The sequence below is a fragment of the Patagioenas fasciata genome, chromosome 7 (assembly GCF_037038585.1).
Source record: "Patagioenas fasciata isolate bPatFas1 chromosome 7, bPatFas1.hap1, whole genome shotgun sequence".
NCBI classification, from domain to species: Eukaryota; Metazoa; Chordata; class Aves; order Columbiformes; family Columbidae; genus Patagioenas; species Patagioenas fasciata.
In genome coordinates, this window is record NC_092526.1 from 34164583 (window position 1) to 34188915 (window position 24333).

General features: G+C 44.3%; 1 long non-coding RNA gene across 1 annotated transcript in view; it reads right to left on the bottom strand.

Annotated features, from left to right (window-relative positions):
• Positions 1-1127: 1127 nt before the first annotated feature.
• The window catches only part of LOC139828372 (uncharacterized), a 39091-nt gene continuing 15885 nt past the window's right edge, over positions 1128-24333 (bottom strand). The window contains exons 5-8 of the long non-coding RNA XR_011739889.1: positions 19700-19861; positions 6433-6582; positions 2584-2644; positions 1128-1636 (exon numbers count right to left, since the gene is read on the bottom strand). This is a non-coding gene — a long non-coding RNA (uncharacterized lncRNA). The remainder of the gene's footprint in view (positions 1637-2583; positions 2645-6432; positions 6583-19699; positions 19862-24333) is intronic.

Sequence of the window (24333 nt, forward strand, 5' to 3'; positions counted from 1 at the left end):
ATCTGTTTTCAATGAGCAGATGCAGCCTTCACCTCAGATCCAGCAAATGCTGCACTCAGTTGTTTTTGCAGCAGAGCTTGTGTCTCAGCACCTGCACCATACCACCAGGTACCACATCACAGACTTCTACCCACCACGACTTGGCCAAGGTGCCCATCACCTGGGACATCTATTCAGCAGCCCATGCTCCTTGCATTAGAAGCTTTGCATCTGAGTCTGCACCAAAACCAGTAACTTATATAAAAAAAAAAAAAAAGATGGGTTGAGAATGAATTCCCCAACTTGCATGAACACTTCAAAGCATACAAGGATTTCTATTGTTATATTCAGTAGGGGCAATATGAGCACAAAATAATCAGAAAAATATTTTCCTGCCACATGTAAGATGACTTTAAAAATGTTGGGGTTTCTCTTACAAGGAAGCAGCTGACCTTGGGTAGAGACTGTTTTTGAACATGCAAAACGTGAAACTAGACTTAGGCTTAATCTGACTAAACTCAAATTTTGAGCTGCCCGATATTCAGGTTTGATTTTTACTCTTCAATCCAGTATCACTATGAAACATAGTTCAGTCTCAGAAAAAAAGCAAGGCAGAGGGGGATATCCTGGTCTTGCAGAGCTATGCAAAACTCAATTATACTCAGTCCTAGTAGTGAATGGAAACCTTCATAATCTAATTTAGCTTTTTCTTATTACCAAGTTTCCCTGTTTTTAAAATAAAAATACCAAAAATGTAACAGCAATTGGAATCCAGAAAAAGGAAGACCAGTCAAAATTAGCAAGTTTGGCTTGGATTCATGCTGCTGCTCTCTTTTCCAGCACTTTCTCCTGAAAACCACAAATTAGCACGACACAACTGGAACACACGCTCCTCAGACGGGATCCCCATGGCAGTGATGTTCGTGCAGCCTGGGGGATGAGCTTCGCAGCAGAAGCTGGAGCGGAGCAGCCCAGCGTGCTGACTCCAAGTGTCTCCAGTCCCAGAAATGGGGGAGATATGCTTTCCGATCTTCCCCTCCCTTGTGCTGGCTCTGCCCAAACCAATAAACTAAACCAGAGGGATGGAGAAATCTTCCCTCCTCCTTCGTTTGGTCCGATGCTGTTTTTTGTTCCATCACAGCACAGACAAGAAAAATAGAATCAATATTTTTGTTATTTTTATTGCATCTGAGGAATTTGAAAATATCTTCAGGCCATGCCTTTAAGGTGTTCTTGTCTGCCACTGAGCTCCTGGGAAAAGAGGACAAAACCTTTGGACTAAATGGGAAGTGCTTAGCTGGAGGCACAGGCACAGCTATTTAAAATGGGGGTTGTGTGACATACAGGTGGAATTTGCCTGGAAAAAAATGAGGGTTAATGGAAAAAAAACCACATGTGTGGTGGGGGAAAGGGCTTGAATAAGCCCTGCATTGCTCTAGGACCGGATTTCTTAGAAGCTCCCAGGACTGGCCTAAGCCTGCTGCAATCAGTGACAGCCCAGCTATCAGCATCACTGGGCACAGAGTCAAGCCAAGGCTGAACACTTCTCATTTTTCTGGGTTGGGTTTCCATCCACTTCCTACTCAGCTCCGGCTGCTTATTGTTTTCCCGCAGTCTGCACAAGTTTTCTCATTCATGTGCAATATCCCTCTTTCCACTGCGGAAATAATAATCATAATTAAAAAACAAAACATGAACAACAATGAAAAAACAACTGCTAAACCCAACAGCAAAGCACTTCTTGGAAGAGTCTGCTCATCTTCTGAAATCAAAACATTCCCACAAGGTGGGATGATGAACCTTTGACAGAACCCAGGCAGGTTTCTGCCCAAATGGTCTGGTGGCACCTGCCCAGCAGCCAAGAAGGGGAAATGCCATCTCCCCTCATGGTGACCCCACATGTCATGACCCCTGCATCTCCCTAGTCCCTATCCGAGCAGATCTGAGGACTGCACCAGATCTCGGCACTGCAAAGCAATTTAAACTTTTAACTACTGCGCTTCAAAGGCTGGGTCTGGTTTGGGTTCAGCTCCAAACTTGGTTGTTTTGCTGTGGTTGTCTTTGAGCTTATGGGTGGAAAAAACCCCATGGTTCTGTCTGCGTTTGCTTTGACTCATTGCATCAATCTTAGTTTCTGTGTAGCAGGAAATCATGGCGAAGCAGAGCTGAACACAGACATTTGGGCATTCCCCACCACAACTGCACCACGCTCTCCTGCCCAAGGTGCTTTTTCAGGAAACAGCCCTAATCCTGCCTGTGTTTATTTGACACAGAAGCTTAGATCACACTAAAGTCAGATTTAAGCATGTGCTTAAGTGTGCTCAAGTTAAAACAACAACAAAAAAAGACACTGTGCAAGGACTAACGCGCTCCAGGTCCTGTCAGTTGTGGGAGTTTATGCACTGACAAAGGTTAAATAGATGGAAAATAAATCATCAGGCTATTGAATCTAGAACAAAACAACGAAAGTAGCTAAAAATCAGAGCAAGGAAGAATTTGGATGGAAACAGCAATTTTAATTGCAGTCAGTTTGGCTAAAGTACCTAGAAGTAATAATACTTTTTTTCATTATAAAAAGCAACAAGTGTTCTGAATTGCTCTTACCTGAAATGAGTAAGAATCTTGCACAGGTTTTAAGCAATGAGATGGTTTCACTATGAATAATCTGTAAAAAAAAAAAAAAAAAACAAACAAACAAAACTACACAGAAAATATTGTTTAAATCAACTAAAAGGCTACAGAGAACCTTCAGACAAAGTTGAAATGAATCTGTCAGAAACGTTCTCTTTGGCTCCAAGAACTCACAGAAATGAGGAAATTTGGGGTTTGGAACAAAAGTTGAATTATTAGCCCAAGGTAAGTGGTTAATGAGTGCTAAATATACATGTCAGTGAAAGATATACAAACTGAAAGTGGCACTTCTCAGAGATTATGTAGGGCAGGAAAGCTGTAAATGAAATCTATTAAGCTGCCCTTTGGGACAGATTGGTGACATAAAATCCAGCAAACTGGGGTTGTGGTTCCAACACTTTTCCTATCCCTGCACCCACAGCTATCACACGAGCCCTGCCCTACACCCACCCAGGGCTGAGACCACTTCTGAGGGCTTCTCTGCTTCCCTTCTGTATTTTAAGAAGGGTGAGGGATGGGTTGGAAACACACACCGTCCTCCAGTCCAGTATTCCAGCTGCTGCAATGCCAGCTCCTTTGAACTGTGATTTATTTGCGGAGAAGGATAGGAGACCCCTCAGCCACAGTGTTTAAACCAGAGCTGCCAACCAGGCTTTCGTTTCGGCTCGCTCTGCCCATTAGACTAAACAGGTTAGGGCTCGGCTGAAAGACATTGCCCATGCCAGGTGATTTATCATCATCTGTGGAGCCCGGGGAGTCCAGGTCCCCCCCAGCACAACCACAGCTCCCAGCTGAAGCCATGTGCAGGGTAAGGGGTAGAAGGACCTCAGGCGTTGTTTATTTTGGATGTCATGCAATAGTAATAAATAAGGCTAAGAAGCAGCACGTGTTAGCACTGAGTCAGCTTTGGACGCCAGCAAAACAGATGATCTCAAAGCTGGAGGGGACCTCATGGGGGTGGCTCTGCTGGTTTCTCCAGGGCAGAACATCACAGCAGCCTCCCAGGACCCTGCCCATCAAAACTGTGGCCACAACTCCCAGGAACATCAAACCCACAGTCACAAGAGCCTCGCAGCTAACAAGATCAAACACGGGTTGGATTTGGGGACACTGATTTCTGCCTGTTGCTGTCTTACATCTTTTCTGCACTAGATTTTCAATGTTGTCTGAAGGATATGGCAAAAATAGCTTTACCTCCTAGCTAGATAAGATGTTCTCACTGTTCAGACAAGGGCTTTTCAGCCTTTCAGCCCCTGTGATGTTCAGATTGAGGATGAGAGGCTATTTGTACTACCAACCCCTTTGAAACAGAAAGGGAAAAACAACATTTACAGGCAGAAAATTATGACTGGAGTTTTTCCAGCAGCAATCATTTTAATGGGAAGTGCCTGACTACTTCCATTTCCAGTTCAGGCTCATGACAAAACATGGTATCTCAAATTGCCTGAGATTTTAAGATGATCAGAGCGAGCAAAGTGCAGATTATTAACTGTAGTAAGGAAGTCAGGAAACAGATCTACCACAATGGAGGTTTTCCAGATCAGTTTTGAAACTGATTTTTGAGGTCCTTCAAAACTGGTGCAAGCTTTCAAATAAAAGAATCGAAAATAATTACCCCAAAACAGAATATTTTCAAATAAAAAACTGATATCACATCATCAAATGAGAGGGGCTGGGAGAGGGTTCCATCAAGCATCACTTGCCTGCCTGCACAAGTACACAGCATGTCAAGCTTTGCCATCCCATCAGGAAAACATTATATTGTGGAAGGTAAAGTATCCAAAGAAACGCCTCCTCCTCAAAGTACAAAGCTGTCACTCCTGGGAAATGGTATAGAAAAGTCTCCCCTGTGCATTGGAGGTTCAGGAAAGAGAAGCAGCAAGCAGGGACGCTTTACTGCCCAGACTGGGAGAGACCTTTGGCCCTAGAAGTCCCAGCTCCAGTGATATGGATGTAAATAGGAGCAAGGAGTCAAAGCGCAGCAATTTGACTTGCTCCTTCTTTATTTTAATGGTAGACACCTCTGTAAGCAGCCTAGGAAGGTTTATTTTATTTTTCTTTACCTCTTTTTTTTTTTCTCTGAAAGATGTAAGGGCAGAGTAGTATTACTCACCCTAGGTAACTTAACACAGAAGGAACACACTGGAAAGAGAACAGCACACCTGGTTGTGGTGGGAGAACTGCAAAACACTCACCCCTACACCCTGGCCACCTTTGCTGCAGAGGAAACCTCCCTCTCTTTTTCAGAAAAACCCTATTTGCAAACCTGGTGTGGGATATCACACGTAATTTATTATGTTCACATGAAGGAAGGGGAGCTGAAAGGGATCTGCCAGCACATTGTCATTGCACTGGGTATTGACCCCTCACCATCTATGTGACATGTCATCTTGCCCATGACCACGGGGCTGGGATGCCCCAGGTTTTGCATCTTGTGCACATCGTGCATGGGGCAGAGCTGGGGACACACAGAGCCTGGGCAGTGACGGGTGATCCCGCAGCAGCGATGGGGACCCTGGCAGCATTGCCTTCCTACAGCATGTTTCAACATCACACAGTGCCAGGTATGGGGTAAGAAATATGATCAAAACTCAACTCAGGCTCCCTCCACGCATTCTCTTTTTTTTCTACATTAAATAGGATTTTGACGTTATTGTAGTTTTCCTACTAGAGCATGACTCTTTAGTGAAGAAACCAGATGTGGTTAGAGTTTAAAAACATGAGCTAAGAGCCTGAACTTTTAATTTATGGAAGGGGTTTAACCAATTAAATTGGTTAAGTCTGTATTTTCCTGCTCTGCCCTCCAGGCTGAGGACCCCCAGTGTCAGGCGCTGCATAAACCATGGCTGAGCAGCTGTAAACTCTTTAGAGCTGGGAGGGGGGCAGGCAGCCATCCTAATAGTGAAGGGGAGCAAAGGGTAAGAGAAAGGAAATGTTATCCTGGTTTGGAGCTTCGGGGATTAGTAGCTAGGTAGGATTCAAGAAGGAGCTATGGTGCACAAGTAGCTACTTGCCTCTCCTGTAAGCACCTGGGGTGTCCGTGGCCCCACGTCCTCCCAAGGGGATAATGCCAGAGTGCCTTTCATAGGCTGCAGGGTAGGTGGACAGGTAATTCAGGTAACACACAGGGCCACTGATATTATACAGGACTATGCAGGCTACAAGTGCTCAAAAAGTGTATCTGAAGCTGGCTGCTGAGAAATAACATCCCTGACTGCTTTCCTCCCTCTTCCCCAGAGCTTAAGCATTTTAGGGACTGCACTGCTTGTCCTGTCTTATGCTGGCTAGCAGATGGAACAAGAGTTTGTATCACATACGTCACAGGTTTTCAGGTCACTAAAGCAGGTGTTCCTCATGTTAGCTGAATTAAAGCATCACAGCTGTGCTGCTGTCACTTTGCCATGTTGAAAAAAGGCTCAAGGTCTGCAAAGATACCTGGGCTGCAATGCCAATTTGAGCCCAGCTCTCCTGAGGTCCACTGTGGTTGTTCTATGTCCCTCTGCACCCTGCCATCCAGCCTGGGAAACCAATCCTCAGAGCAGCCCTTTGGTCACCAGCACCTCCAACCAGCTTTCTCACATCTCACTCAGCCTCGTCACACCCAGTGTTGGGTCCTCTCCTCAGGAGCACTCACCCAAACATGCAGCCAGCCTGCATGTTCACTAAAGGACATTTTGTCATCAGCTATGAACACCTCAGTGCCAAACCACTGTTGGTAACCATACTTGGAGCCTCTCCTTGCCTTGCAGATGATGTGGCCGCAGCAAGCAGAGCAATGCATGCGTGGGAACTGGCAGGGGCAAGGGAAGAAACCATACAGACCTTTCATCTTCGGAGAGGCTGAATTTCCTTAACTTGTCCCATAAGCCGTTTTGGTGGAGACTGCCATCACAAACAATGTGCTCTGTTTTCCTGACCAGGGTCCAAGTCAGAGTTGAAACCCCCTTTGTTAGCAGGCTGGGTTTTTTCCTCCTGTTTTCAGGAAATAAAAAAGAAAAGTAGCCCAAGGGCACACCATGACAAACTGAGTCTCTTCCATCTCTCTTCCAAATCCTCCAGAGATATTATTTCACCCTCATCGTGATATAGAAATAATATTTATCTCAGCTGCAGCCAATATACAGCATCTGTAATGTGGTGCATGTGACACATCTGGATGCTTGGGATGATGGAGGTGAGTTCAATCACGGCCCTGTAACATGAGTCTAGCAGGAACTGCTGGCCATCACCCAAGGTAAATGGCCAGGACCATCCATACATGGAACAAAGGTGGTGGTCAGCTGCTCATCTGACTATGCTCACGCCACACTTGCCAAAGCAAACGGGCTGCTTTGATCCTGATTGAGATTCCCAGCACAACCCACTTCCTACAAGACACAGTGAATCTTGAATTATTCCAAAACACGAAGTCCATGAGATGGGAAAGCCCCAAGAAAACATGCTTCATGCTGAACATTGGACAGTTGTAGCCTGGTTTGTACCCCCCCTCCTTCCTGAAGATACTCATATTTTCTGTAGCAGATTTGGAAACAACAAAATCCTTGAGATGAGAAATGCTACACAGCTTTGCAAAATTGTTGTGTTTTGTATTTTTTTTTCCAGGAAATAAGAGGTACTCATTGGGTTGGGGAAAGAAATTACATATCGTAGGCTATCAATGCTAGTCAATACTGTTCTCATCAGAAAGTTTTCTACTGGGAAAAGATGTTCTGTGGAGCTACCTTCCTTTTTGAGAGAATTGTGTCAGTACAGCTTGATTTTATCAGAGTTTACAGGCTTGATTTTATCTGAGTATTTTGGCTTTTTCATGTAAGTTTTGCATAAGGTTGGATAATTCAAATTAACATTAAAAATGTAATTCAGACAACTTTTATCAGTGAATTATTTTTTCCTCATTGAAAATGAATCACTGTGTGCAAATCTGATAGTCCATTTTGACAAAGAAGTGAAACATTTCTTCCTTCAAATTCCTTTTCAGATTATGAAAATTTTCATAGAAGATAACATCTGCTTCCCACATGTATCTGATTTTTACCGTGGCGAAGCCTTCAATATGGTGTCTTTTCACATCACACAAGATTAATTCAAAGTGGCTTGGATGGGAATGGTCCATGAAGGCTAAGAACTAGGTGGGAGAAAAAGCAAAAAAGGCAACCAACAGAGTATACTGCTGGCAGAGGTGGTGGATTCCATTGGGAGGTCAGTGTTAGGTCTGATTTTTTTTTCTTTTACATCTTTATTAATGATATGAAAATGCAACAGGATATGCCAGCAAAACAAGGAAAAGAGAGGGGAAAAAAGTTGGTGAAGCCAATAGCAAAAAAATAGCGTTGCCATGAGTTTACTAGTTAGACAACACCTGAAATAGTATGGTCCTTTCTGGGCACCCAACACTATAATTTGGAGGGAGTTCATAGAAGAGCAACAGAGATGGTGGAGATGGAGGTGTTGAACTTGGCTCAAGGAAAGGCTGGACAGAGTAACAGGCTATGAGTGCTTTAAGAAAATAAACACTCAGGGAGAAATTCTGACCTTGTTGAAGCTGATGTCAAGACTAATTGACTTCAGCTGAGCCAGGATTTCACACCATGGAGGAAGAGGAATTATTCAGTGGTGGAGAAGGCGACATGCAGGAACCATGGGATGAAAACAGAGGAGGAAAAATGCAAGTTCAGTATCAAGGGAAGACAAGGCAAGAGATTTCAGTTTGGTTTAAAGGCAGCAAAATCCAGAGTGCCAGCTAACTGATGCAGAAAGAGCTAACTGCAGTTTTATAACCCTCTAATTAAAACAAGGTTAAATAAAACTAGTGTTACGTATTCAGCTCTGATGAGAGAGGAAAATTTGATGCTACCAAAAGTGACGCTACACCCCCTGCAGCCAAACTCCCAACTGCAGCAAGAGACAGCATCTCCCCAGTTCAAACGCAGATGGTTTTATATGGGAAATGTAAATAAGACATTACCATCTGGTTAATAAAATGCACATCTACGCTAGATTTGACTACATGTCCTCAGATGTAAACATTTAAAAATACATTTTCAATGTATTTTTTTAAGGTTTTCATCCAGAATGCCCACTGAGGAAAAAGAATTCCCATTGACATCAAAAGTGTCTAACAGAACCATAAAAATGTCCTATAAATTATGAATTTATATTAAATCTCACTGCTATCTGTGCAGAAACATAACCGGGCTTTACTTCCAGAATGCATAGCACACTGCTCAAGATCTGAAGAAACCTAGAGGCTATTGGAGAAGCTGGCTTCCGAAATGTGTAGCATATGTAAAAAATAAGGCATAAGTCAAACTATTTTCAGAAAATTGTAACTTTGCTGGAAAAATCTGCTTTGGAGATGAAATGTATTCATGCATTTGAGTTGAAATTGTCAGTCAGCTGCGTGTTATAAAGGTAAACACATTCTTGGGGAAGTGGAAACACTAATGGTTATATTTTCAAAAGTTTTTTTATTCGCAAACTGACATACTACTAAAGGAAAACTCAAAAGGTTTACTCCAGGTTGCACAGAAAGGTTTGAGTAACTTACTTAAATGAAAGTTTTTTGTCTTTCTCATTTTCTTGCAAAGAAACCAAGAAATTTCCAGTTTGGCTTGGCCACCTACCAAGGTAGTCCACTACATCCATCTTTACAGTGAATGATAACTCAGCCAACATCTCCTACAGTTCTCCCCACTACTCCTGATTAACATTGGAATAAATGAACAAGATGAACAACAGAAAACCATTTAGATGAAAGAAAATGGGCATCACCCAACACCTTCTCAAGTCAGAGGAGAGTCAAAATGATTGCAGGGGGTTAGACTAAGTTGGAGGCAACGAAACAGAAATGAGAAAAATCAGCCCTGGACACCCACTCCTACCACACCAGCAAACTAGCTGTTGGAGTCCGCTGCCAATTTTTATCTTTATGAAGGGGCTGATTTAGCAGGAGGACTGCCAGAACGCAAAAGAAGGTAAGATAGCATCGCTCTAAGTCTCCGTGTGCATGCAAAGAGGAAACACACTTCAGCAACAATATTAAGAACCTGCCAGTTTCACATGAGCTAAACAACTTGTGTTTCCCTCTGGTATGTGTGCTCTGGAAGTAGCTTTAGCACTACATATATCAGCATTGCCTGTTATAAAACCCTTTCCATCCTACTTAGGCTCTGTATAACTGAGTTTTTATTGTCTTTGCAACCACCATGGGTAGCAAAGTTGTAGAATAACAGATAGTCTCCTCTGTGTGTCTCAGGGACCTTCACTGAATATGAAGCAACAATAATTTGGCTGTCTGGGTGAAGAAATGAAGAGGAAGAGGTTACTTTTGAGCACTGTACAGGAGGTTTCTAGCAAGGTGTGATTCAAATCCAGACCTTCTGATTCACCAGAAGGCCACCACAATCTTTTTATCTCCCTGGAGATGTAAGCTTTATTACTGTGACACTATGTTACCAGGGCAGGACAAAAATCAGATGCTACTGAAGACTCTAGCAGAAAGACTTAAGTAATCAATGCTGCCTATTTATCATATTTGTAAAAATATCCTCCAGTGTTATTTCCTTTTCATACACACAATTTTAAAGCTCAGAATAGCACACTGAAATCATTCTACTGTTTTAGATATAAGCCCTCATGTCTACAAGAGGAATTAGTGAGAGCCTCAGGCCTAATGGTCAAGAGTTGGTCAAAGGTTGGACCTGGTGGCTCAAGGCAAATCTTGGAGAGCTCCCAAGAAACCATGGCACTCCAGTGCTTGAGCTGGTGGTTTAGTTCTCTCTTTTCAAAAAAAATCTCCATTTAGACACCAGAACTTCAAAAGGAGACCTCTAAATAATCCAACAATACCATCCTCTCAGCTGAGTGCACGGTTTGTTGAGAACAGTGGGAAAGAATCCAACAATACAACAGTTGCCTGGAAGCATGGGTAGCGTCCAGCAGAAGTCCATCAAACGTCAGGACCTGCATTTCTGGCTGGACCTCAAAGAGCCACTGCAATGTCACCAGCTCTCCTTGGACCAGGTGAAACACTACTCTGTGATTCTGTGAGGGCTTGCTGCTTTTGATCACTCAGGATATTTAAAGCTAAATCACGATGCGAAAACAACCCCAAACCTCACTCTTTGCTGCAAAAGTGGATGAAAACATTTTTCAAGACCAAACTGCTCTTTGAGTCATTCTACATTTACAAAAAGTTTTTATCTTTTGCTTTGATTTTTACAGTTGTTATCCTTTTTTAAAAAAAGGAAGTTGAAAATGTTTACTGACACGAACCATATTTGCTTTGTGCCTTTTCAAGTACCAGAAATGTTCCATTGCAGACACTCTTTGAAATGTTTTCCTTTTTCCTGCACACTCTTGAAGGTTATGGTGAGTTTCCTCATTAAAAGTAAGAGGTGATTTCTTATCAGCTGCCTGGCGTGGTGCAATGTTTGCTTTACATAGCAAGATGGATATTACATTTTAAGTGCTCAAAACTGTGAGAGTGGATAGGAAGACTGGGGCCAAGGGACTGGCATTATTGTGGGGTCGTCTTCCTGCCTTGGTCCCAGCCAAGAACACACACACAAGCTTCTCTAGTCTTCCCCAAAAGAAAAACTATTTTTTAGTAATTCAGTCACACAGGAACCATGGCTAGACTGAGTAACCATTTAGGGTACCCATTTACTTTCCTGAGCAACACAATGAAATCAGCTGTTCTAATGAGGGGAATTGCATCCATCTCTCTTTAAGCATTCCCAAGCTCATTTTCCTTTTCACTCCCATGTGTGTCCCCAGAACATTTCACCACCCAGTGTCACTTTTTCCCCCCAAAGCCAGGTCACTTGAGACAGGGGAGCCTGGCTGGGTGTACTGCCAGTGGACAGGTTTGGCTCCTGTGCTTACCTTCTCAGGAGTTGCTCCCCCTCAACAAGCACCACCAGGACCACAGATCTTCACGATCCTCCACAAGCTCATTCTCTAGAGTTGTTTTTTGCAGGGAGGTGGTGGGAGAGGAGATGACCTGAACTGTTTTCTGGTTCCTTCCCCTTCCTCCAGCAAACAAACCCCAGACTACATCTGGCAGGGTATGAGCAGAAAGTCCTTGTGAAACAACTCAGACAATGCTGGAGCACACATGGAAAGAAAGCCTGTAGCTGGGTGCAGAAGAGGCATGGAAAATGTAAGTGAAAAGAGCAAAACAGGGAGGGGAAGAAGAAGGAGCCCTCCCATCTTGACTGTTGAAGCTCTGTGTGTTAGCAAAGACTACAGACACCTGTGCCCAGAGAGAGAGGACATGGACAACCACTTCCAGCTCTGGAGGGGAGGGAGGGTTTGTGGAGCATTTCTGCTCTTCTAGCCCGGCGGACAGTCACAGCACGCCTGATCCCCTGGTGTGCTCATGGTGGGGTGATGACAGTTTTCAGTGGTACCAGCTGGGTTTTAAATAGCCTCTCGTGGGGCTGCAAGTCAAGAGTATGGGGCCTTCTGCTAAATTTATGGGACTAACATCTCAGGTGTAGACAAGCTGGAGCGGAAACAGTGAATCTGAAAAAACAATTAGGAGGGGAAATGGGCTGCTCTATCCTTAATTAGGGGGAGCATGAGGATAGTTAGCTCCCCTCTCCCATGGAGGCAATGGTTACTAACACACATGCTTGCCAGCTCCTCTCTGGGGCTGATGTGCATGGAAAAGAGAGAGTTTTGCTGCATTTTGAAGCTGTCCCAGCACATTAAGCTCTACTTAAAGGTCCACGCTGGGAAGCACTGGTAGGTTAGGGCAAATAGGCCACCAGTTGACCAGGGCACATTGGACTGAGCTGGGGATGGCTGGTCACTCAAGTACCCACCACCACCCAGCATCAGGCAAGCATGGTGGTGCAATGGGAAAAGCTGTAGTTAATAGAGACAATGACTGAACCCTGTTCCTAGAAATGCAGCAACACACAAGGTCCACATGGTGACGATGCACTGCCTCAATTTCCTGGAGGAGTTCAAACCAGCCCCCAAGTGTTATTTTAGCACAGTTTCTTGTGTATAAATATTTATAAAATGCTTGCTTCAAATACCCCTTAAAAAAAATTGAATAACCCTCCAAACCCCACTGTTGCTTATTGCATCTTCAGCAAAGTACTTTCTTAACCTTTCCTATCTTCAGCCTGGGGCTTTTGCTAGCTGAGCAAACCTTTCTCCTCCCCACACCCCAGCCTGCCTGTTCTGCTCCTGCAGGGATGCAGATGGCTTGCTTTGTGGTTAATGAAGTTACATAGGATGGTAGGAATGTCAGGATTTGAGGGCAAAATGAGATGGAGGGAAGAAAGTAAACTTTTCAAATTTATAGTCCTACCGTAAGTACTTGGTTTGCACCAACAGGGGTCAATGGGAGCAGGAAAGTTTGTAGATGGTTTACTAAGACACAGCATATTTGACTTGAAAGGCTTGAGACTTTGTGCAGGGCTGAAGGCCTGCTCTGGGTGTCCTGGCACGAGAGACCTCCATTTTATCTAATTCTGCCAGCTATCAGCCAGTTCTGCGCTGGGAGTGGGCTGGACATCATAACAGAAGGGCCATGGGGTGATTCCTTTTTTCCTTGGGTCTGGGCTACCTATGCAGTTGTCCCGACACAGGAGCAGTACCACACAACCCCAGAAGCACCAAAGGTTCGGCCCTGAGGGCAGCAGAAAAAGCATCTGAAAGGGTCAAGCTCAATGATGAAGGTCCCATGTCTTGCTGTACGGCTGGAGAGTGCCACAGTGAGGAGAGACCTTTTGGGAAGCTTTCAGGATGTGGAAACAGCATTACTTATGTGATGCCAATCCTCGTTTTCCTCCTGGTTGGTTACCATCCCTGGCTGAAGACTCTGGTTCTTCCCAAAGTGACCACACTCCTAGCTCATCCAGGGCAGCAGGGTTACAGCCTATGGCCAGTGAGACTCAATACAAACTGAATAAGCCCATTTTTAAATTCATCTTATTACTTGGGATAACATAACTCATTTTATGTCCATAGCATTTGCCTTCTTTTGTTCCTAAAATCGTCTGGTTAGCAAATCCCAAGATAGAGCTGTCAGTCTGCCCCCGGCCATCTCTGCTGCTGCACATGAATGGGGACAGACTCATTTTGAAGTGTTCCTGGGGTAAGGGCGACCTACTTTCATGGCTGCGGTACAGTTCATTACAAATTCCTAATGATCTCATTGTTCCATTAAATGAAGGTTGCCACCTGTCCCGAAGACTTTAGATCAAGCTGGGATTAACATATCTGCTGACCCATTTCCCTCTTTTGTAGGACACAGCTCCATGATCAATAGGGTTTTTTTTTTCAGACCATCCAGGGTTGAACTTTAGCAGTGATGTGGTGCTGTGTCCCATTAGCAGGGGATGTTGAGCAGCAGGGCTTCTGCTGGTGCTGGGCACTGCTGAAAATCCTGCTCAGCTGATTTTGGCATCAGTTTCCACCTGCCTAGATCCCACCAGAAAAAAAAAGTCAAACCTTGTAAAAAATTTGCTATAGGAAAAAAAAAGTTGGAAATCGCCAAGGTTGCATCTAGGGCAAATGAAATGCTTCCAATTTAAGAGAAAGTCTATAAGAGACTCTACCAAGGACCTGGGGGTTGCCCGCAATTTTGCTTTGGGCAGTCATCCCTGCTGCAACACAGGGCGTTTTGAAAATATGGACCCAATTTGAAATCACCATGCTTTGAAATCAGGTCCATCTTTTCAAAACACCCTGTATTAACGTAACAAAAAAGCCGGGGTTTGCACCCAGCAGCCATTCTGGCTTGCAGACCCTTGCAGGGATGCTTGTTCAGACAGTGCATCCTGGTGCAGGCAACCGCTGGTTCCCTCCTTGCCCCTGCCAAGGACAGGGCCCAAAAGAACTGGAGGCGGCAGGTTGGAAGCACAAGCCGTGCAGCATGAAGAATAAAACAAATAAATAAAGAAAGAAAGGAATAAATTCCCATGGACAGGCTCAGTGAGCACATTGCAGCCAAATGACCTCAAGTGCACTGCTTTCTTCTCTCGCTTGAGGAAGGCAGAAATACAGCTGCGTTTTTCATAAATAGGAACACCCTAGCTTGATGTTTTTTAAAGCTGTCTAGACAGTAGAGCAAGACCTTATTTCAAGTCACATAATCACTTTCCCATTTTTCTTTGCAGCAGAGGACGTTTTCCAAGATTAGATAGAAGCTGGTGGAGCAACACGTTATTAACCTTGGGTGTGCCTCCCTGCTTTAGGCTCTCCTTGTCCAAGCTGGAGGTGCCGTTCTGTCTGATCACGTCTCCCCTTTGTTCATGCCTTGCCCCTTGACAGAAAAGCTGCTTCTTTCACTGGCTCGCAAAAGTGAGATATAATTACACACGGGTTGCAGACAACTGGGAACACAGAGGGTGCTGCTGTAAACTGCTGGCTCCCTTTGGCAGGAAGCAAATATTTTGTACTTCCCAACATGGCACTGATGCCTCCACCTGAAAATAGTATCAGAGGAAAAGAAAATTTAAAACTTTGTACTGACCTCCACCAGGCCAGTATTCCCCAGGCTGTTGGAAGGAGGTGGCCAAAGCTGCTAAATGTGAGAGATTTGCTGGGAAAAGATGCTCTCAGCAGAGACACATCCCTCAGCATACCTGGCTTCCCACAGTCTGCACCTTCCAGAACTGACCATTCCTGGACATTTTTCTGTACATTTCTCAAGCCTTTTTGCTCTTCTAAGACTGCAGCCCATTCCCATGCAGAAAATAAGGCAAATAAAATACTCATGTGCCATTTGATTGCAGCACGTGGCCTGACCCAGCAGCAACGGCTCATCCCCACCGCCTGGGGATAAGGGGATGATGTGAAGATGTTGCATCAGGCACCTTTGCTGCAGAAGCAGTTCCTCTAGGACCAAGGACGAGGCTTTCTGAGTGTGAATGGCATGATACGGGTGTGCAATTAGTATCCTGTACCTGACATGGACCATTTTTACTGCAGTGATGTGCAGTGATCTGTGCTCAGGTTACCCGGGGGAAGCAGATTCCAGCTTGGCTTGTTATGTTGAATTAAGTCAGCAAAAGCTGAAGACAAATAGACCATTGCAAATGAGATTATTTCAGTTTAAAGAGCCAGGCTAAGAGGTTTGCTGCCTCACCAGAGAAGCACCAGGTCAGTAGGATAGAAAGTTGAGCAGTTTTGGAGGAAGCAAGGAGGTGTTTATAGCTGAAGCGAAAGACTAGTTGCTTGCTTGGTGTTACAAGAGCGATGTTGACTCTTTTCCTGAGCACTGCGTATGTAGGGTCACCCATCAAGACTAAAGCATATGGACTGGGAGAAGAGGAATGGCCTCCATTAAATTAAATCCCACTTCTCTACAGGATTGCCAGATCTCCCCGTGGCTGTTAAAGTGATTATCCATGCACAGTAGCAAGCCTGGGCAGGGATCTCTCTTTTTTTTGCTTGCTTAGCATTTTGCTTTAGAGGATGCAGAACCTCACTTTGGGAATAATTTCAGCTTGAGAGTATCCGGTATTTCTCTGCTCCCTAAAGTAAGCAGTTAAAATCATCCAAGGGAGCTGCCTTGCCTTACACAAATTCTCTACTGCTATGCAAAAAGTGAATACATGAGCTGCCTGTTATTAATGCTTCACTTCACAATTTACATATCAAGTGCTTTAATGAATTGTTTTCAGTATCATTGTCCCTACCATGAATAAACTTAAAAGTAATGGATTTGTAATTAATTAAATTTTAATTACAATAGTTTATCATTTTATTATTTGCAATTATTACCACAAAGGTAATAAAAATCGCAGGATGTCACAACTGAATACAAATCCCTAATCAGAAGCAATCAACTCGCACTGTAACCTTGAACAAGGGTGATATTTTATTAATGCACCAACTCTGGGGCCTGAGCCACTGCCTTGCCCTGGTGTCCTCAGTGGGCTGCATGGTGTTTTGGGTGATCCTGGTGGGACCCTCTTGCCTCAAACCTTGGGCAGCCCTGGTCATTCGTCCCCTTTGAATCTTTCTCCACAAGTTGGACAGCCAACTAAAGATGCCTTTGCCCACCTTCTATGTGTTCCCCTTGAAGACACTGATTTACTAAAGCAGTTATCTATCGTAATTCTTGTTTAATTATTAGCTACTGTTTCTTCCAGGTCCCCTGGATGAATTTTTCACTTGTATCAAGTTTAAAACTTTGCATTAAATCCTAATTTGTGCATCGTATTCTTCTAATATTAAATTTTTAAATAAATTTTTTTAGTATTGTGAAAGGTCATTCCTAAACAACTCCAGTACTCTGCCTCTGACTTGGCGACCCCTGCAGCAGAAGTTTCTTTGCTCTGAAGCATGAAGGATAAAAGGAGAAGGGTTAAATTACATCTGTGCTTGCTGCTGCTGCTGTCCCCATGACTATTTTCAGGACTCACAATGCTCATGTTCACATGCAGTTAACTCTTCCCACTTGAGGGAACAAGATGTGTGTTTCCTCATCCCTGCATCTTGATAGGCTCCAATCATACCCATGACTCCCTGGCATATTTCCTTTGGCTTATCCCACTATCTTAAAAAAACATGTTTTAGAGCAGTTTTCCACTGGCCAGTCTCAAGATGTCTTCAAAAGGCATGAGAACTGGACCCAGAGTAGCAATTAGGTTGTAATTAAGCAGAGACTTTCCCAGTGAATGCCCCCAAGGGGCTATATCTGTGATGTGGGAGGGGGTCTTCAGGTTGGCTTGTCCCATCCTGCTAAATTTATCTCTTCTCACCATCCTTTGACAATCTTTTCCACAGTCCAAGCCCTCAGTCGGGTTTGTTCTTTGAAGTCCATTAACTGGTTGGGAAGGAGTAATTCCACTTTTAGCTTTGTTTCCTAGGCAAAGCCTATGCACATCTGCCTGTCTTCCCTTAATCATTACTGAATGTATCGGCTAACTTCACACAAAACTGAACAGAAGGAGAGAGGTCTTATTGCCATCCTGTGCCTACAGCTCACACAAAAAACAGGCAGCTGGGAAGAGGCAAGAGAAACCCATTTGATGTCCCCAAATCAGCAGGTGACTTTCACTACGCTTGAGAAACCCAGCACACGTACGGGCTCCAGGCAGACCGCACGCCTCCCAGCCGTCATATTTCAAATGCAAAACATCTCTGCTGCTTCTGGTTGGGAACTCAGCCACCACTTCATAAATCAACAGCCCTGCTATCGCCTTTGCTTTGCCCGCAGACGGTTTGACGTGAAACAATGCTGTCCTGGAGGCGTCAGCTTCCTTGTGTTATCTAAGTGGAAGGCCAGTATCAGAGACACACTTTATCTACTGGGATGGTGGTATTTTCAAGCTCCTCACCTCAAACTTAAATCCCTTGCATGACACCTTGAGAGATCTAAAGTGTCTCCATTTTTAAGCTGTGGTACAACAGCATTTTCAAAAAGCTTAAGATCTCTTATATCTCAGCACCTCCATCTTAGAGAGGTTTGGAGATATGTTCAGCTTCAGGCATGCAATCTTTCAATTGCCTTAGCATGAGCTGAGCCTTGAACATGTACATAAAACCTGCAGGATTAGGGGCTAAACTTATGTGAAGGGTAGAAAATAAGCCACCATAGTCCTGGGGTATTTGCATTTCTTGTAAACACACTTGCAAAAACACTTAGCAAATGAATGTTAATTGTTCTGCAGAAATCCCACCCTGTTCAAAGAAGTGGAAAATAAAGCCCTGGGTAGATGTTGCCAGTTTTTCTTTTGATCCCCCCCAAATAAAATTCAGGTGATCTCATCTCACATTGATCAGCAGAGACTGAGTAACAAAATAAAAAGGAAATTACTTAATCTTAAATTTCTATTAACTGATGTTAAGCAATAAAACCAAAAAAGCTGCATTCGACAGCAAAAATTCATCTGATGAGCCCACGAATGCCAGAACAAGCTGGGCATGGCTAGAACTGTCAAAGGCATGTAACTGCAAACCTTTAAACCAATTTAAGTGCCTTCAGTTGGGTTGGTGAGACAATTACATCCTGAACAAACATTTACATGAAAAAGGCTGCGGGCCTCCAGTTTTGTTGCTTTTCCAGCCCAAGGCTGGCTGAGCTGGGAGTATTTTACACACACTGCAGCTGCTGGGGTAGCAGAAATAGATAAAACTTGACAATTTAACACAGCATACACCAAACAAAGAGACAGACCTTTGAACTTCAGCCTTAGGGCCGCAAGGATACTGAGCCCAAGCTTAACTCAGAGCTGTGCTCTGGCTTTTAGATTTGCCCCCACCATTGCATCTGCTCTCAGTGAGGTGAAATACAGCAGAGATGCTGATTGAGAGGCCAGGAGCAGGAACAGATTTGAGAATTATCCTTACTTGAGGCAAAAAGCAGAAGGAGCCCCAAAAAGTAAGTGCATCTCTTAGGATTCAGGGGTTGTCATGATGATTCAGAAACCCTCACTCCAGAAACTCGTTTAACTCCAGCCCTTTTGCAGTGGTTTCAGGCATTGTTTCCGCAGAGCAAAGTAATTATGTTGTACAAAACCAAACTGAAATGATTATCATAAGCCGAGGCATAAGCAAGAACAAGGAGTCACTTTGGGGAGAGTTCAGGCATTAACAGCTGAACTTGGTTTGACCTACTGACTGCATGGACTGGTGACTCTCAAAGCAGCCGAGGACGAGCATCCCTCTGGGTCTTTTTTTCTCAAACCTTCCTACAAGCTGTCCTCAATTTTTTAAAGCCTTCCTTGGTGAAGGTGAATTCTGCCTGCCTTTTGCCTTGCCCAGCAGCCCCACGTCAGAAGTTCTTAAGACGGGAGGGAAACCTCTTCTTCCCTCATTTTTGCAGGGCTTTCCGTGCTTGTAATACATTAGCTAATCCATTGTTCAAGCCATAACCTTGGCTTTTGTTGTGGAACAAACAGGAACTGGGGTGGCTTGACAGCTCTGCTGCTTTCTTCTCTCCAGATTTAGACTTTCATAAATGGCCCTGTCAAAGCTACGCCTCGCAATAACACAATGCTAATTGTTTGCGGTATGGATTAATGATACCGTGTTAAAGCCACTTGGCAGGGATAAGGTTTGACTTTTTGTGTTCGGATGAGCAGCAGCGCGGATGCTCCAGCAGAAAGAGTATCACCTGGCTTGTCTCCATATCTGGCCACCAGCGCTTCCGTAAGCCAACGTCTCTGTGGTTGAGTGCATAGAATCATCTCAGGGCACCCTGGAAAATTTTCTCCTTCCTGAGATAAACCTTCTGTTTCAGACCTTCTTCTTCATATGGAAATACTCATCAAGTTCCCTGAAATATAAACAAACAGGAAATTCTTTATAAGCCACTAAAATAGAGTAAAAATCCTCACTAGATTGACACAAAGGTAAACAAAATGTAGGCTATGTTGAAAAATATACTGCAGATCTCACCAAATTACTCACTTTTTAAAAGTAAAATAGATTAAGCTCTCCTTATTTTGCTCCTCACTGTTTCAATGAAAAGTACTGCCAAACTTTGTGGCATTTTCAAGAAAGGGACCCATATGACCATCTGTTCTTATTTTTTTAAACCAAGTTTTGTGCTCATTCCTGTTCTGTAACATCTTTGGTTTACCACCTATGTCATTCAGTTTTCAGACAGAAAAAGGCAAAAAGAGAAGCCATAAGCACGTAACCCTCTCCTGCCGAGGGAAGATATGACCGGGAGGGGTTGCACAACAGCAGATGGAGGAGATGGACCAGCCACAGAGCCGGGAGGGGTCTGGGGATCCTCCCACTCCTCATGTCCCATTAAGTCCCTCAGCACTAAACACTTCGAACGCATGGTGGTCGTGCTGTGAGGTCTGGACAGATTCATGCAATGAGGACTCCTCTGAGGGTTAGTAAATACAGAGCAACTATGAGACCCAGAGCAGATGTTTTTTGTGGGATAATGCCTTAAAATCAACATCACCCCTTCAAGGTCATCCCCACAGGTCCTACCAACCTTGGAAGGGGTAGCATGGACTGAGGCTGGGTGTTTCTGAGAGTCACCGTAATCCCACAAAGACTCTCTTCTTTCTTTCTTTCAAGTCTCCTCTGCCGAAACTACGTGAGGCTTTCACCTATTTTTGGCAGGGAAATTCGAAGATCTCTGCAGGTTCCCTCGTGCCGTGCTGAGAGAGGGGAGCGATGACTGATTGGTCTAGGTTTCTCCCATCAAGAACACCAAAGGAGGTACTGAAAGTATCCATCTTCTGGAAGAAGGTTAATTACAGAAGCTCAGCTTGCACACAGGGGTCCCACCAGTCAACACAAGATAAGCAGCCTTGGGAGTATAAATTATTGCAGATGATAAGGCAAAATTTCCCCTTAAAGAGCTTTGTACATATGTTCCTAAGATTGACTCCAGAGATGCCCCTGTCATCGGATGTCAAACAAGAAGCTACAAAAATTACAGTAAATCAATTTATTGGGTTTTTTGTTTGCTTGTTTGTTTGTTTGTTTGTTTTTGTAAGCATATGAGACTTTTCCTTTGTTTAGATTAACTGAACAATTTCAGATCCTAACAAGATGTGACTAGATGACGGGACCTGGGAAACAGAACTGATGGGCGTCATCCATCACAGCAGGTGGTAAGAGCTCCACCACTCCATCATGTTTGCAGAAATGGGGACTGATTTTAGCCCTAGAAATAAGATAAATCACTGGCACCAATTGCTACAATTTTTGTTGTGACTATCTCTTCTGCAAGCAGTGTATAAACAGGAAACTATGGCCAAATGGCAGGGAACTGACCCAATACTGGTGAATACTGATAGAAATCAGGTCATATTGACATCCTTTGTTTATTCACTGCTTTGTTAACACTGTTTATCCTTAGTGTCTTGGCCACATATTTGGAAGAACTCCCATTTTGCCACCCACCTGCCACTCTTTTGTCCCTCTCAAACTGTACTACTGCAAACCCCCTGCCTCTCACCATCACCAGTAGCAGCTCCTTCAGACCCAGACCTAAGGGGACGTGCTTTTGGAGTACAAACCAAATTACTCCACTCTTCCAGGAAGTTTTCTTTCTGATGCCTAGGAGCTTGCTGTTAGCTTTTGCCTGCAAGCAGGAATTTCTCTCCTACCAAGGAGCCAAATCTATTCTAAGCGACCAACCTGCTAAATTGCAGCCCAGCACAGGACAAATCTGCAGCCTAACTGTGCATCAAAGAGTAGCCTACATTTGTCTGTTGATCTCTACCTGGTAGTTTATTCTAAGCCTGAATTCATCCTACTGCAATGAGGAGTTTAAATGCATTATAGATTTCTTCTAACATTATCGACATGCCAACATCTGCACTATTGCAAACACTCATTCACAGTGTTCTGTATTTTACAGCAGCAGCTCATCTGTCCCTAAATGTTCTCTTCCTCCCCACTCCAGATATACCGGAAATATCAAGGTAGCATTCCCACCATCAGCTCAGGGACATCAGAAATAGATGACACAAGAAGACTCCTGAATTCCTGCATTCATGTTTGAGGGATCTCTTTACCCAGTTGAGTCCATAGCAGGTCACAGGCTTCTGCTGTCGGCTCCTTCTTTGACGTACCCTTGGCCTTGGAGGAGGAAGGCTATTGCAAAAGCCAAAGCTTTTGAGCTGAGAGGAGAAAAAGATTTTGAGTCTAAACTCTTATTATACCACCCTCGTTTTTACCAGCTAAGGAGCTCCTCCTCCACTCCCGCATTTCTTCTGTATCACATTAGCTCTTAGTCTTTGCAAGCATTTTTAAGTACTACTTCTATCAAGGAAGGTTTTATTATCCACACAACACGAGGAGTTTAAGGTTTACTGTGGGTTAGCTGCAGGTTGAATTCCTCCCTGCAAAGCAGCCCATGTCCTCTGCATTTACCATGAGTTAACCAGGCTTGGCCCTGGGGATCTGCCCTCTGCAGATGTGCAATGTGTTGCACATTGGCACCCAAAGACGTGGATTGCATGAGGAGGACATACACCTGATTATTGATTGGGGTCACAGAGCCCAGCTCCAAAGCAGAGAGTTTGGCACTAAACAGCTCAATGCCTCAGGGGTCATAGGATGAGGAAGGGGATGAAGGATGAAGTTTCCCCAATATATGACACTGGGAGATTAACTGGCCACAGAATGATACTATGAATACCTTGCAGGACTTTATGGTGGGTTTTTAAAACATAAAGAAATATGAAGAACCAGCAAAGTTTGGAAAATAAACACTAAGACCTCTACACTTCAGCATTCAAAAATAAATATGCCACGTCAGGCTTGAGGACTTAACAACATGTGAAATACCTTACTGGTCCTCGCCAGCACAAGGCTCACCTGGTCCAGTGCTCGGTCTCCCACAGCAATAGAAGCTGGTTTGGGTGGTCTGTGAGCTCTGTTTCTCTCCGCTGCCCTTCCCCTCGGATGCCTCTGGCAGCCCCAGCTCCCACCTGAATCCACCGAGGAAGCAATGTTGCCCCATTCGCTTTTCCCACTGCCACCACAATTTTGCAAACCTCCATCATCCCCTCCAGCCTGAGCAGCCCCAGCATTTCAGCCCCTCCTGGAAGGGCTCTGTCCCTTCTGCAGTTTCAGCTGCCCTTCCTTGTCCTTGCTGTACTTCCACTGTCTTCCTCAAAAAACTCCACCATTATTGTAACCCTGAGTTGACATATTTTGGGGTAGTGTCTTTCAGTTCTCATGGACAACCACACACAGTTAAAAATCTTACAGCTGTCCAGAGCAGCCAGATGTTACTGCTGCAAGTTTCCTCAGGCCCGTGTTCCTTTGGGGTAAGGGGAAAACTCTGGCTTGAGCTGCAGCCATAGAAGGGTCTGCTAAAGATCTAGGGTGGGTTCGGTTCTGTGCTCCTTCAAGGCTGTGCTGGCAAGAGCAGCTCTGCAGATGCTGTGGTATTCCCAGCTGCACCAGTGCTAACTGGGAAGCCAGGCTTAATGAGGCTGTGTCCAGTCTCCATTCTGAGCACCCTGGAAGGTTAAGGAGGTCGATGCCACCATGCGGGGCAGGGTTTCATCCTGTCCTCAATTTGCCTGTGGGATCCAAAAGGAATTTTTTCCTATTTCTCTGCCAGGCAGGAAAAGAGAAAACAAAATACTTTGTTGTTGTTTATACTGGACAGGATTAAAGTTTTCAATATTTGTTATATTTAGATGTCTCTCAGACCCAGATTCAGGGAAACATTACACATGATTCTTGCTCTGTTTACCCTTCACTCCATTCCCTTGCTTTCATCATTTTTCCAGTTTATTCCTCTTCCAATTTAGGTTGTGTTTCCCAAGGACCATGGCATAACCCCATTTTTCCCAGGGAAAACAGCACCTCTCAGCAGCAGCAACCAGTTTTGTAGCTCCAACCAGACCATCTCAGTCCTGTCTAAAGTGCAGTGTATCCTCATGGCAGAAGTTTTATTGCCAGCAATCAGCCAGGCAGAGATGGGGCAAATCACTCTTTCCTGAATCACAGCCTAAGTGACCCTTAAAGTGGATAATTCACCCCAAGACAAAGGCATCTATCCACTTGAGGATGGTGCTCTGTCTAGGATCCACCAGCCTGTCCTCGCTCCCCCCTCAAAAAGGGGCTCCCAACACCTGCGATGCCACAGGGTTGGAACCAACCCTGGCTTCTCCAGGGACTGAGGAATTGTTGTTGCTCTTTGCCCTGAACTTCTTGAGGAGAAAGTGATGCTGATCAGCCCTCCAGTGAAGGACTTGCGAACAGAGCCCAGGCTGTAATATATTCTTGTAAAAATTTAGCCAAACAGGAGCAAGT